We start from the raw sequence: 16,212 nt of genomic DNA on the forward strand, positions 1-16,212 counted from the left end.
CACTCTGAATCGGACTCAAATCCCAGTAAGAAAGTTTTGATTATTCGTGATAAACCGATTATTGACAATTATAGATCGGATGACGAGGTTTTTTCTAGTAATCATAAAACTTACGCGAGTGTTTTAGCGGGTTCATCTGGGACTACGGTAAATAAAGTCCAGCAAATAAAGGTAAATAAAGAGAAGCGTAAGGCTCGACCAGTCATTGTAATTAAACCGGTTGAGTCTTCTCAATCTAATGAGGATACTAGATCTTTTTTAAAGAAAGCATTGGATCCAAAGAAACACAAAATTAGCAACTTTAGAAACGGGAAAAATGGTTCGATTATTGCCGAGTGTGCAATAGGGGATAATATTGAAGTCGTGAAAAATGACATTCAAAGCAATTTGGGTGAAAAGTTTAACGCTGTTATTCCTACAATTGCCAAACCCAAGGTTAAAATTGTAGGAATGAGTGATCAATATTCCTCCGATGTCTTCGTTGACTTTCTTAAAAGTCAGAATGACGGCATCGGTATCAAAGAGGTTAAAGTTATTGCGCAATATGAAAATCCACGCTTCAAATACAATAAATTTAACGTAGTAGTTGAAGTTGACAAGGATACTTATAACAACCTGATGAATGCTGGAAAAGTAAGCATTGGGTGGGATAAGTGTCCGGTTAAAGAGGCCGTTAATGTTTTGCGTTGCTTTAAATGCGGGGAATTTGGTCATAAAAGCACGGAGTGTGTTAATATTGAAACATGTTCTAAATGCAGTGAAAAGCATAAGACATCTGATTGCTCTTCAACGGAATTTAATTGCGTAAATTGTATAAAATCTAATAACGTACTAAATATGAATTTGGACGTAAAACACCCAGCATCTAGTTCACAGTGTCCGGTTTATCGGAGGCTGTACGAGAAAAGGAAAAGCAACATATTGTTAAATAAATAGCAACAAAATAAAATTCAATGTGAAAGGAGGTTAGAGATAGTTTATTTGAACATTGCTGGTTTATCTACAAATTATGTGGCTTTGCGACATCTTGTAGAAACAAAACGTCCAATGTTAGTATTTCTAGCCGAAACTCATATAGTGGACGCTGATGCCTATGATCAATACAGTATTCCTGGTTACAAAGTTGCCTTTTGCCTTTCACATTCCAGACATACTGGTGGAGTTGCTATTTACGCGAAGGGATCAGTTAAATTCAACATTCGTGCAAACGAATCCGTTGAGAACAATTGGTTTCTAGGAATTTCAGTTGAAAGAGGTATGACGATGGGAAATTTTGGTATAATCTATCACTCCCCTAGTTCAAGTGACCAGCGTTTCTTGGAAATTTTAGATAACTGGTGGGATAACTTTATAGATCTAAACAAATTAAATATTATTGCTGGTGATTTCAATATTGATTGGCTCAATGGACCAAATTCGTACCAATTAAAGCAACTAGTAGATTTTTACAATCTAAGACAAACTGTTAGTCAGTTTACTAGAATTTCCAGACACAGTCGAACATTAATTGATCACGTGTTTTCAAATTTTGACAAGGTCCATTCTCTTACAGAGGCCGCTTGTAAAATTTCTGACCATGAGACAATTTTTATTTTTATCGAGAATGACCAAAACCGTGATGATATAGTAAATATAAAGTGCTGGAATAGATATTCGAAGCAAGCAGTGTCTCAGCTTGTTTCGAGAAGCTTGGATTTTATTCCAATAACTGGTGATTTAGACCATAAGGCCAGTGTTCTTACCAACACGCTGAAAGAGTGTACCAATACGCTTGTCTTCGAAAAGTGTATTGAACTACATAACTCGAATAACTGGTACTCTTTAGATCTATTGCGTTTGAAACGTGAAAGAGATAAAAGGTACAAGAAGTTTTGTAGAACTAACAATGCGGATGACTGGACTAGGTATACAGCCTCACGTAACGTATATTCACGCACCTTGAAAAAGGTTCGATGTGATTATATTCAACGGAAGATTGATCACCATCAAAATAACAGCAAGGAGTTATGGAAAATTTTAAAACAGTTGATTCAAAGTAAAGATAATTCTCCGCGGTCCATAACTTTCAATGGCACAGAAGAACAAACGAGTCAAGTAATAGCGAATAAATTTAACAGTTATTTTGTTGATAGTGTTCAGCTGATCAATCAAAGTATTGATTTGGTCAGTGAACCTCACGAAATAATACAGCCGATTTCTAATACAAGATTTGATGGATTTCGCCCTATTACTTTTGCAGAGTTGAAGGATATTTGTTTTTCTTTAGAGAAATCGGCTGGTATCGACAATGTCAACGCAAAAGTAATACAAGATTGCTTTCATGTCATCGGACGCGACTTGCTGGATCTTGTTAATGAATCGTTGCAAACTGGGCACGTGCCTAAAGTTTGGAAAGAATCGCTTGTGATTCCTATTCCCAAAGTTAATGGAACGGATAAAGCCGAAGAGTACCGTCCTATTAACATATTGCACACATTAGAGAAAATCCTAGAACTTGTTGTTAAAGACCAGCTAATGAATTATTTAAACTGTAATCATTTGTTAATTCCAGAGCAATCAGGTTATCGAGAGGGACACTCTTGTGAAACTGCATTGAATCTGGTACTAGCAAAATGGAAAGAAAAAATCGAAGCTAAAGAAACTATTCTTGCTGTATTTTTGGATCTAAAACGCGCGTTTGAAACAATCTCTAGGCCTTTATTGTTACAAACCTTGAAGCGATTTGGTATTGCAGGGATGCCATATAAATGGTTTGAAAGCTATTTATGTGACAGAACTCAGAAAACTCGCTTTGATAATTTGAATTCTGATTCCATTGCCAACACACTTGGTGTACCGCAAGGAAGTGTATTGGGGCCCCTTTTGTTCATAATTTATATCAATGACATGAAACGAGTTTTACGGTTCTGCGACATAAATTTGTTTGCTGATGACACGGTTCTATTTATTGCGGCTAAAGACCCTAATGAAATTGCAACACATTTAAACCAAGATTTACATTATCTTTCGAATTGGTTGAAATTTAAACAGCTTAAGCTCAACATTAGCAAAACAAAATATATGATTATTTCAGCCAACTCCAAACCAGACGTAAACGTTGAAATTGATGGTGAGACTATTGATCGCGTAAATGAACTAAAGTATCTTGGAGTAATCATTGATGACAAGTTAAACTTTAAGTCTCACATTGATAATGTCATCAAAAAAATGGCGAAAAAGTACGGTGTGTTGTGCCGTTTAAAAAATGAATTGACGATTAGTAGTAAAATTCTTTTATATAAGTCAATCATTTCACCACATATAGATTTTTGCTCATCCATCCTGTTCCTTGCAAACGAAACACAAATATTGAAGTTGCAGCGCTTACAAAATAAAGTTATGCGATTAATTTTAAGATGTAATAGGTACACTTCCTCATATATTATGCTGGACGCATTGCAATGGCTTTCTGTGAAGCAAAGAGTTTATTTTTTGACAATGGTGTTTCTATATAAAATTCTTAATGGAATGCTGCCTCGATACTTGTGTGATCGAATTGAAAGGGGAAGTGATTTACATGCGTACAACACTAGAAACGCGGAAGATGCAAGAACACCACACTTTTTGTTTGGAAGATCACAGAACTCTCTGTTGTACAAAGGAATTAACTTTTTTAATTCGATGCCGCGACAAATAAAACGTGCAGCAACAATGGCAGAATTCAAAAGGCTATGCATTTTACACATAAAAGCTACTTTATAGACGCAATTTGATTTATTTTTTGTATTGATTCAAGAAGATTGTATATTTTTTAATTTTTGTAAATTTTTTGGATATATTAAGTTATCATGTTCACTGATGATGATGGATTTAAAATTGTTATTATTATTAATTTAAAAAAGTATAGAGAAGACTACACATGTTTGAGCCACGCGCGCGAGAACAGACATAGATAATCTTGAAATTGAATGATCAGGTTAAAGTCCTGAACAAAGGGTTCGGAGCAGCAGCTGGACAGGCTTGGGTTTGCTTGTGGACTTTGGAACTCGTATACCATCGCTCACGGCGGTACCGAGTACCAAAAGACTGCAGGATCTCCCTCGTAGTTCTAGATCGTTATCTAGAACCAATTCTGACTGGCTGGGGCTCAAAATATTAGGTTCGATTCCTAATCAAGTCCAGATAATTTTCGGGTTGGAAACGTTTTGGACTAGCCTTGGACATTTTTTGAAATTTTGATATTCACTTGAAAGTTTGATATGTCTGTATTAGAAGCCAGTTCGCTATTTGTTTTTATCACCTGGCTACATTGTTATATTATAAATATCTTAATTAGATAAATCGTCCCGCTCAAACCGTTGTAGGGGTATGAGGTGGGACCATCATCATCATCATCATTATCATCATCATTAACCCAAGAACTTTGGTGCTTAAGATTCTCAAAATAAATCTACTTTTCATAACCAATCACAATCCAATGAAGGAATGATTTCCTTGTCCCTGGTAAGTAGCATTTCACATCCGATTTTTCGGTTTCCTTGCTGTTTTTCGTTCAGTTCGTGTAGAAATTATTTTCCGATCTTCTTTATTTTTCCTATGACTTTCACACGTATGAAGATGGCTTCTTGAGTCATATTCAATTGATCCGCTTGAGTCGTTGTTGCGTTTGAGTATTGTCTTCCTTCAACTAACTAAAGTACAGTTCACTGTCCTCGAACTTTTTGAAAGGTTTTTGCACATTTCGTCTCAGACTTGACGAACATCATTTTCTACTTTTTTGGACCGCTCAAAGCACTGAGATTTTCTAAAGACATGTTCACCGTCAGCTTCGACAAGCATTCGTTGTAATTTTGCTGCAATTTTCTTTAAGCGATCTTGCTGATGGTAAAGAAGATTGTCCAATCAATAAGTGCGCAGTCGCACGTAAAAGTTCTATTTTGGCTTAAATCGTTTCGGTCGCTTCGGCGAACTAATTGTTTGGAATGTAACGAAAATGTGCGCCGAAGATACCGAAACGATTTAATGCAGGATCGCACTTTTATGAGCGATTTTGCACTTTGGATGATACAATTTTCCTTGCAATCAGCAATATAAGCCAGCTTTTAACGATCTTTGATGGGTATTTGGACGTATTTAAGTATTTGATTTGAGTCAATCTGGGTACTCCTGAATATGGGTAATCGGTCCTCAGCATAATGTGTTATTGGCAACATTGCCTTGTTTTGACATCTAGCATAGGGGTTTCCACCAAATATATTAACAATATAATTCACTCTTCTATAATCCTAAAAACACGACTACTAGCGCCATTGCGGCATAAAAGGTTACCAATGTACACCGTAAATTCGACACGTCTATCGGAAAAAACTCAACTTTCTGTATATAGGTTAGCCAATTCTAGATAGAATTAACAAAATGACAAATGTCGTAAATTAAACAAAACGGGTGAGTTATTTTTTGCTGGACATAGTACTTTTATGAGCGATTGCGCACTTTGGATGGTAAATTTTTTCTTGCAATCAGCAATACCATGCTCTGAAAATAATCTCAATTGTCAGCATTTTACATCAAAAAGCAGAAGTGGAATTGATTTGCACGCTCTGTCGGTTGTTCATGTTACTTTCTCCTAAGAGCGAGGAGATTTTTTCCTTTTGCAATACTTTACGGTGTCGCCCAATGAGGATCAATTTTGTTTCATCTTTCCTTTTCTGTCTGAGTACACAGAGCGCCCGCTCTCAACCCGAGGGCACGGAGCAAATTGTTTCACACTACATATAATTGCCTGTCCGATATTCTTTTTGACATACAAATAAGCAAATAGTCTTCAGTCGTTCAGTCTTCAGTGTATGAAGAAAAGATTAGCTTTGCTTGTAGTTGTGCTCTTTCTGCGCACGATGAGTTGTTGTAAGAGAAAGAATTGTCACTAGGCAAGAAAAATTGCCTACAACGCTGTAGGAGGAATTTTGTAAAGAAAAACATCAATTTTCCGATTCAATTGTACCAATAGTTGCGCTAATGTTCCTTTAATTGATCTTGGTGCTCCTTTAATTATTTCGCATGCGTTGCCAGGTGATTTGTTATTTAAAATGCTTCGCTGATGAAGATATGCCATAATAATGAACAGTAGCGCAACTATAGGTGCTATAGGTCGTTAGAAAACTTCGAGTATTCGCAGGTCCTCCTCGGGCATTGTCCACGTTGTATGCCCGTAGAGAACTGCCTGTCTAATAAGCGTCTTGAACAGGGTGCACTTTGTATGGTGGCTTAGTCTGCTGAACCGCAATTGTATGTGAAGCACATAGTAAGCACGACTTCCGCTGATAATACACCTTCGAATCTCAAGACTGGTATCATTGACTGCTGCTATCAATAAGCCAAGGTAGACAAATACGTCGACTATCTCAAATTCATCACCGTCGATCATTTTACTACTGCCCAAGCGGCATCGTTCGGTCTCGGTTCCGCTGGCCAGCATGTATTTTGTTTTAGACGTATTTACTGTTTTCTGCTTCGCGCTTCAGTCTGGTGTACTATTCAGCCACCGCCACAGATGTTCTACCGATAATATCCATGTCATCGACAAAGCAGACGAATTGACTAAATTTGTTGAATATTGTGCCTTGCGTGTTGATATTCGCTCGGTTCATAACACCATGATAGTGCTATGTTGAACAGCAGGCATGAGAGACCTACACCTTAATGAAGCTCTCTGTGTGATTCGAATGACCTTGACAATCCCGACCCGAGGTTCGAACACAGCGCTGGGTATCATCTATCGTAGATTGAATCAGTTTGATATGCTTCCTGGGAAAGCTATTCTCGTCCAGGATTTTCCATAGCTCTTTCGCCATGGCAGATGCAAACCCTTTGCCTTCATTCTTCTTCTTTCTTCTTTTGGTAATCTCTTTCGTCCAGACACTTGTTTATATGTTCTTCGTACACCTACTATCTTTCCAAATGCAAGAAGAACGCGACTCCTTTTACTTATTTGGATCTTCCCCATTTTGTCAACTCCCTGCGCTGATTCCTTTAAGTCAAGAGACATGTGTGCTAAGTTTGATGAAGAACCGTCCAGGCGTTTCGGAGTTATGGCGAAACATACATTCATACTCACGTTCCTGGTCCCCCACCCCCTGTTGGCTCCCTCCCAGTCAGACCCCCTTCTATCACGTAACCAATTCATCTGTTTGCTTTCTAAAAATCCCTACCCACCTCCCTCCATGGCACCTCCCCCCACATAGCCCCACTCCTTTCTTGCACCCCAGCCGCTTGCGCATCTGTAATCTAAATGCAGGAAAACGCCACTCCTTATACTTATTGGCATCTGCCCCCTCTCCCCTTCCAACCGGTGTTGCGGGCTATCCCCCCCCCCTTTTGTCAACCCCCTAGAGCTGATTCCCTTATGTTAAGGCACATATGTGCCAAGTTTGGCGGAATATGCTCAAGGCGTGCTGGAGTTATGACAAAAATTCGGTTCATTATTATATATAGATAGATAGATAACAATGATCATAAATTACTGAAGAGTTGTGAAATTTATCTGATCTGAATTTGACGCACAGTCGACGACTAGTCAAATACAACTCGAACCAGCAGAAAAGGTTTGATGACATATTCAGTTGTTCGAGTATGGCAAGTAGAATAGGGTGGTTGACTCTATCGAACGCTGCTTCAAGGTCCATGGAGGAACAGATAAGGCAGTGCGATGAAAACTGGACTAGATTGGTTACGGTAGATCTACCAGGGAAAAATACGTGTTGCTCGTATGAAATGTACAGGGTGCGTGACGAATTTTCGCAGTAAATTTCAAATAGCAATTTCTCATGCTTGCGAAACAATATTCAGATATATCTGACAGCACTGCAGTGTTGTACTGTTGTTTTTCATATGTAAACAAACTGTGTTGAGTAAACTGAAAGATATCGAAACAAGAAAATAATCGGTCAGCCGTCGTCGTTTTATTACGCGCCGAAGCAAGCCTAATGGAGATAGTTCGGTCGGTAAACTTGTCGGAACGAACAGTGTACTGTAAAAAGAAGGCTTGGGAAAGTGATAAGCTATTCCACACATGTATCCGGAAGGCATAAAAGTGCCATTCCATTACCGTTGAACGGAACAGGGTCAAAAAAGTGGAAATGGCTCGGCAAATCGGGTGTTCGAATTTCTCCATCCGGCAAGCAATAACCAAACTCTTTGGTCATAAGTCGTATGGGCTACCGGAGGTCAATTTATGAATGCTGCGACCAAATCACGACGATTGGAGAAAGCTAAAAAACTTCTGAGTTGAAGCATCCTCATCATAATGATTCTGTCACCTTTTTCTCTGATGAAAAAACATTAATCAGGATCAAAAGGTGAATCGAAAGAATGACAGGTGGCTTGCATCAGATCGTGGTCAGATTCCTATCGTCATGTCAACAAAGTGTCCGATCCATCGGATGGTTCTAGGCGTAGTCTCCAACGAGGGGGATGTTATGCCTCCGTATTTCTTTGAACAAGGACTAAAGGTAACAGCCGATGTATACCTGAAGGTTCTGAAGGATGTTGTTGTGGATGAAGTAGGTTGCTGCTGGCCGTCATGTCATCTTCCAACAAGACGGAACACCTGCTCATAATGCCAACAAAACACAGAAATGGCTTGCCGAAAATGTTCCGTAGTTTTGGGAGAATTTTGGCCCCCTAGCAGACCTGATATCAATGCTGTGCATTATTTTGTGTGGGGCTTCGTCGAGCGGGATACTAATAGGACGCCGTACACCACACTTAGGTCGCTCAAAGCTAAGATCATCGAGATGATGACGTATATGGATCGAAACATGGTAAAACGTGCATGCGGCAGTTTCCGGAAGTGTCTATCAACAGTCATTGAAAAGGAAGGCGATTTTTTTCAATTTAAATAAGTTTGCGGCCCTTTTCAAAGTGGAAATGACGTAATGAAATATTTGAAAATCGAAAATAAACACACTTTCTGTCACACTAAACACACTTTCAGGATTGACACTTTCTGTGAATCCTGGGAAGACGGTCCTAGCTCAACTTAAAAGCTCGTACACAACGTCTCTTTTAAAATGTAAAACATTTTATTTCAGTCTTATGTATGGTAATCGTATATACATTCATCCAGATTACGTTGTATATTATATTCAATTAATCGAGAAGTTCAAACATAAATCAATTTAAGTTGCTTTAAAGTTTATACATATATGAAGATGGTTTCCATTCAATACACGCCGCCAAATTTCTTGTTACCTATTCATTGGTGCAGCAGATACACTTCGAGCGAGCGAAAATTAAAATTCTTCTCTGTAAATATTATTCTTTGAACTTTCAATATTTATTCTGCTGTGTGTGCGGTTCATTAGAAAACATTGAAAATACAAGTTTTCCACTGAGGCCGAAGCTATCGCGCATATGATTAGCAACGCTTCGTTACCGGTTGATAAAAAATTGAATTTTACATCAGTCGGGTTTTGCTTTCGCAGTGTTGAAAGAGAATGTTGTGCGAAATAAAGAATATTAATGAACACGTGAAGGATTATTGAATTACATCATAATTAAATAAAGTTTTGAGCCCTGCTCAAGGTTCATTATTTTAATAGATACCTCTTTAAAATAATTGCTGCCGTTAATTCACCGCTGGAAACTATTCACTTTCACATAGGTTATTTAATGGTAACTTTTCAACAAGATTCACTTTCAGGTACTATCTTCATAAAGTATAACGTATCACCTGCACTCACAACACACATGCCACGACAGCGATTCCCCAAAAGCGAAAGCAACCTAGTTAATCCAATTATCTCCTTAAAATGCGATTCCAAACATTACACTACAATATCTTGCAATCTTCGTACAAACAAACGCACAGACTGACTGTTTGCTCACTCCCGACGACCGGTATAGATACCAGACAAAGCTACAGGTCTACGGCCATCCTTGTCCATACTGCCGGTTACCGGTCGCAATACCAGCACGCGCCAAGCGCATCCAACGAGACAGCCCCACGGCCTAAACCACGAATAGTGCCAATGCCGGGCTCGAATATTATCCCGCACTTGTACTGCACCTAACCGGGTACATCAGTCCTATCGGCAACCAAAGCAAACGCGCCCGTGATCTCACAAGCCACAAGCGATCGGCTCGAGTATGCATGCAGATTCAGCGGCAGCCATCTGGCCACTGATAAGAAAAACCTGAAGAGAGAATTCTTAGTTCCATCGCCAACCGCAAATCCTAAACACAGAGCGTTCGAGAGAGCACGAACGGTGACGCACAGCACGGATGGGAATTCGAAATCTTGCTCACCATCATCGTCACTGCGCGCCACCCACCAGCCCACCAGACGCGGCACAGCATCAACCGCGGCAATATTATCATCGCAGTGGAATTTCACCGGCTTGAAGCTCGGTTTCGGTTGTTAGCTAGAAGGCGTAAAGTTGTATCAAATATCGGTGATGAGAGATTCTCTTCTATACTTCTAGCATCCAGTATCCACCAACACACGGCATGCAACAGGTTTCCCCGGTGGAAATTGAGCCCAAAGTTTTCTCCTTGTCGTTTATGTTAGCACAAATAAAATTACACATTGACTTTTGAATTTCAAGATTTAGAGAGGCGAAAAAACATGGCAATGACAAAAACATGACTTTTTTAGGAAAATTGATTGTGTTGTTTACTGCCTACAATGGAATATTTTTGAAAGGTTTTCAATTAAATACCTAAAATAAGACAGGAATAAAAACTTTGAAACAAACATTATTGAGAATCATACCAATTCGAAATGACTGCTCGAATATTCTGTAACTCGATAGGAATCTGCTAAGTATTCAACTTGGTCTCTAAAAAGAAGTTAGAATATTGCATTAAATTATTATTCATTAAGTATGGAAGGTCAAAAATGCGAAATTTAATGTTTCATAAACACAGTAACAGAATCCACCTAGTCAGAAAAAATAAGATTTGGTTTGCAAAACAACATTATATGTTCAGGGATAATTCAAAATTATCATAAAGGATCACTTGGACTTGAGGCAAAGGCTAGAGGAGGAAAAATTTTCGATTTTCTCGGACATCATTTATTTTAATAGCTGATACTTTTTGAACTAAACGTCATGGGACAAACATTTTTTAATGAAACTTTTCTCAGTAACACAAAAATATTAGTTTGATTTAAAGTATTGACCAAAATTTTCCACGATGATGGAAAGCTTCAAAGAACAGTCGAACAACCATGTTTTCTTTCTTAAATTCATAATGTATTAATGACAAAACTTTCACCGGCACAATTTTTAGTTATGGCCGAAGAACTCGATTTTCCGAAACATTTATTTATTTCAAAAGTTTAGATTATAAAACTAAACACCGTAGAGTAAATATACTCCGTAAATGTGCTGTGCAGTACAGCTGGCTGCGAAGTCTGTCGAATAAAAACAGAAGTTGGCAGAAGTTAAGTTTTAAAAACGGAATGTTGCCCCTAGACTTCGCTTTGCTTCATTAACTTGCCCATAAGCTATGCTCGTATGCAAAATTTCGTGAAATTCAAAGACCTTTCGACCTATTTTGTACGATATATTTTGTTGCTGTGTTGTTTGGACACTGGGGGACTTGGGCTTGGCACAAATCTTCCACACGATTGTGACGAACGTGCTGCTCAAGCCACTGATGCTGACGGGCTTGACCTTGGACTTGAACTTGGACGGGTACTTGGGATCAGAGCCGTAGCGTGACATTGTGGCGCCCTTAGCGAAAACTCAATTTGGTAAACTTTACTACATCAGTGTTCCTTCCAAAATGATCGATCAAAAGATAGACGTCGGCATATTCAACTCTCTCGTGGCCTTGATGATCAGCTCCTTCAAACGTTTTGGCCACAAAATTATTGGAGTAAATGCTACGTTTGAGCTGCGCCCAAAAAATTTCTATTGGTTGCAGTTGGGGGACGTTGGGTTAGTTGATGATCGTCGGTACAACCAGAGTTGCCATTTTCGCAGATTTTTCTGTAAAATCACAGATTTTGTCGTCATTTTAAAGCACAGAATCTGTGATCACAGATGACAGATATTTTTGAAAATCACAGATTTTCACAGATATGCTACATGTTGAAGAAAAGTTTATCAATTTTATCACTGGAAGCGAAATGGCACAAAAAATCGGGAGATAAAGTTACAAAACCGAAATTACTGCACATCTAAAACAAAATTTCCGAAGCGTATGGATAATATTAAATGAACCATATTGTTCAAAAACATTAAAATGCTAATTTTTCTTCATGGGAGCATAATTATGTAACACAGATTTAGTAACAGATTTTTTTCGATAGTTTTACAGATTTTCACAGATTTTTAAACTAGAAACACAGATTCCAAAATGGCAACACTGGGTACAACGTTTATTTTCAGCCGGTTCATCTCCTCTTGTGATCTCTTGGCATGAAGGTCCAAGGCCTGGTCTGGCTAAAAGACCACGGTAACTTGGTATGTTCCAAAAGGGTGGCAGTTTCAAAATAAGGCAGCAACTTCCGGTAGGTACTTCGTACTGTATCTTCGTATCTCCTCGTTCACCGTAAATCCCGAACGATAGAACAGCGGCTTGAACATTTGTTTGCCGCTGATCGTTGGCTACAGAAGAATCTTTTTCGGGAACTTGGCGTGGATAACCTTCTTGGTGAGGGACGTAAAATACTCGGTCCTCTGCCAGCCGTTGCATCCAGCGTCAAATAGTTTTCGACACTCATTATAACCATGACATCGAGCTTCACCGACATTTTCAGTCGACCTCTGGGCGATTGCCCACTACTCAGAGCCGTGACCAGCTTCGACTGACGTTTTCGTATAAAAAAGTCCAGTTTAGCCAAGTACTTCTACATCATTTAGCCGGTTACTCCGACCTCTCGGTCCAAGGTGCGCTGCGAGGAGTCCGCCTTGCAATCGATTTTCATCTTCAGCTGCTCTGTGCCGTTCAACGCTTTCGCCTTTCTTGTAAATGCTAGATTGGCTCCATTCAGCGGGTACGAAGTGCTTCACCATGTCCAACTTCTTCGCTACGGGGTGGAGTTGGCAGTAGGAACAAAGCATCGAGCGTAGTTGTTTATCTGTTTTCGCTATGGCTACTGCATGCAAATCAACTGATAACGTGGTGTGAAAAATCGCTAAAATCAGTAATTTTTCAATGCGTATGTTATTTCTTCACAGAAACTCTGGCCCTTTTTGGCGCCCCAAGAACTAGCGCCCTTGGTGGGGGCCAGTCTAACCAACCGCACGCTACGGCGCTGCATGGGATAGACCAACCACGTGTTTTTTTGTCTTGACCTTGAAATATGGTCAGACATATACAATTATTGGTTGGTTGGTATTGATTTTTATTAGAGAATGGTTTTAAACCTGGAAGTTCATTCGCCACTCTATATACAATTAATATTTTTTGAAACGGTAGTTCTTGTACAATTGACGAAGGGACGGTAGAGGAAAGTAATGAAAATTTTAGACTGAAGGTGAAAGAGCGGAGCCGCATATGATACCATCGACCGGAAAGAGCTATGGAAAATCATGGACGAGAACAGCTTCCCCAGGAAGCTCATCAAACTGATTAAGTACACAGTGCTGTGTTCGGATTTCGGGTGGATTGTCAAGTTCATTCGAATCACACAGAGGGCTTCGTCAAGGTGATGGTCTTTCATGCGTGCTGTTCAATATAGCGCTACAAGGTGTTATGAACCGAGCAGATATCAACACGCGTGGCACGATCTTCAACAAATCTAGCCAATTTGTCTGCTTTGCCGATGACATGGACATTAGCGGACAATGATACCAGCCGTGAGATTCGGAGAGGTATTATCAGCGGAAGTCGTGCTTGCTATGGGCTTCACAAGCAATTGCCTAACTTCTGGACGGATACGATGGGCAGGGCATGTTACAAGAATGCCGGACAACTACCCTACAAAGATGGTGTTCGCCTCAAATCCGGTAGGAACAAGATGACCAGGAGCGCAGCGAGCAAGATGGTTAGACCACGTGAAGCGAGATCTGGTGGAGAGTACTCGGTATTCGAGGAATTGGAGAGCGGTAGCCCTCAACCGAGTTACATGGAGAAACTTTGTTCAACAGGCTTTGTCTTAGGACGGCAAGCTACCTAAGTAAGTGAAAGAGCGGAAAGGTGAGAGAGAGGGGGAGGAGTTATTAGTAGCTACGTACTACGGCACAAATCTTCCACATGGTTGTGTGGAACGTGCTGCTCGAGCCAAAGATGCTGATACTTGATAGAATTGGACCTGAAGTTTTGTATTTGAACTTGGGCTTCAACTTGGAACTTGGACTAGTAAATACGGACATGGACTTGTTGACCCTTGTTGGCCCTTGAACGTGGGATCTTGAATTTGAATTTAAGGACTTTTTAACCGGGCTGTCGTCCGACATCCTCACGACGTGCCCAGCCCATCGCAGGAGACCGATTTTTGCGGTGTGAGCGATGGGTGGTTCCCTAAGCAGCTGATGCAATTCATGGTTCGTTCGCCTCCTCTACGTTCCGTTCCATCTGCACTTCGCCGTAGATGCACGCGCAGCAGCTTCCGCTCGTAAACACTAAGGGCACGTTGGTCCTCCACGAGCTTAGTCCATGTCTCAAGGCCGTTAAGGACTACCGGTCTAATCAGCGTCTTGTAGATTGTTAACTTCGAGCGGTGGCGAATTTTGTTCGATTGCAGCGTCCTACGAAGTCCAAAGTAGGCACGGTTTCCTGCCATTGTGCGTCTCTGTATTTCTCTGCTGGTGTCGTTATCTGCAGTAACCAGTGAGCCCAGTTACAGTTCTCAATAACGATCCGACTGGAACGAGACGGCGGGGCGCGCAGCGAGCAAGATGGATCGATCAAGTGGAAAGCGACCTGCGGACCCTACGCAGACTACGTGGCTGGCGAATTGCGGCCATGGACCTAGTAGAATGGAGACGACTTCTGCGTACAGCAGAGGAAACCACGGCCTGGAGCTGATTAAGTAAGTAAGTAGTACTTGAACTTGAACGAATGGACTTGTAGACTTCGACTTGAAATTGCGGACTTGGACTCGTAGACTTAGGCTTGGGCTTGGGATTGGATTTGGCGGTTTTGAGTCTTGGATTTTGGCTTGCGGACTTTGATTTTGGCTTAAATATGAATTTGGGTTTGGAGAATTGAACTTGGGGGCTTGCACTTGAACTTAAATGCTCAGTCTTGGACTTAGATTTGGGGATCTCCGCTTGAGGGCTTGGGCTAAAGACTTGGATTTAAGAACCTGAGCATTTGGGTTTGTGGACTTGGACTTGGCGATTTAGATTTGGATCAGAGGACTTGAAGACTTAAGCTCTTGGGGATATTAGGGATTAGGGACCTGGATTTGAAGACTTTAACTTGTCAATTTGCGAACTTGAACTTGGGAACTTGCACTTGGGCCTTGGCTTTGGTTTAAACTCGGGAATTGGGGCTTTCGTCATGGACTTGGTGACTTGGATTTGAATGTGGGATCTTGAACTTGGATTTGGGGATTTGGACTTGGAGACTTGATCTTAAACTTAGGGACTGGGGCTTGAACCTGAGGATTCGGATTTGGGCTTGAGAACTTAGATCTGGGGCTTGGTCTTGCACTTGAACTTAGGGATTTGTACTTGAAGACATGAGGACTTAGGCTTGGGGACTTGGACTTGGCATCTTGGACATGGACTTACGGACTTTGAGACTTGAGCACTTCGGGATTTGGGGACTTGGACTTGGGCTTAGCCTTGAGGACTTAGATTTGGGAACTTGGGCTTGAGGATTTGAATTTGCGGACTTGGATTTGAGAACCTGACAATTTGGACTTGGACTAGAGGAATTGGAGACTTGAGCACTTGAGGACCTTGATTTGAAGATTGGGACCCGTCGGCTTGCGAATTTGAACTTTGGGACTTGGGGTTGGACCTAGGGTTTGGCTTAAATTTGGGGACTTTCGTACATGGGCTTGGTGGCTTGGATTTGAACGTGGGGTTTTGGACTTGGATTTCGAAACTTGGACTTGCGGATTGGAACTCGGATATGGGGACTTGTGCTTGGATTTCTGGACTTGGGTGTTTATTTGTTTATTTGAAATTAATTCATCTGACAATGATGGTGTCTTAATGAATAAAACTACTCTACGTATTGGCTTAACGACTTGGATTTGCACTTAAACTTGAGGATTTGGACTTGCGGACCTGAAGCGTTGAGCATGGGGACTTGAAGACTTGAGCA

General features: G+C 40.5%; 1 protein-coding gene across 5 annotated transcripts in view; it reads right to left on the minus strand.

Moving 5' to 3' along the window:
* LOC128738152 (diuretic hormone receptor-like) overlaps positions 1-10,146 on the minus strand; it is an 81,866-nt gene extending 71,720 nt beyond the window's left edge. For all 5 annotated transcript variants that reach the window (XR_008412077.1, XR_008412076.1, XM_053833047.1 and 2 more), the window contains exon 1: positions 9,583-10,146. The gene's annotated coding sequence lies outside the window, so the exon portion shown is untranslated. The remainder of the gene's footprint in view (positions 1-9,582) is intronic.
* Positions 10,147-16,212: the final 6,066 nt, after the last annotated feature.

This window comes from Sabethes cyaneus, chromosome 2 (genome assembly GCF_943734655.1).
Source record: "Sabethes cyaneus chromosome 2, idSabCyanKW18_F2, whole genome shotgun sequence".
NCBI classification, from domain to species: Eukaryota; Metazoa; Arthropoda; class Insecta; order Diptera; family Culicidae; genus Sabethes; species Sabethes cyaneus.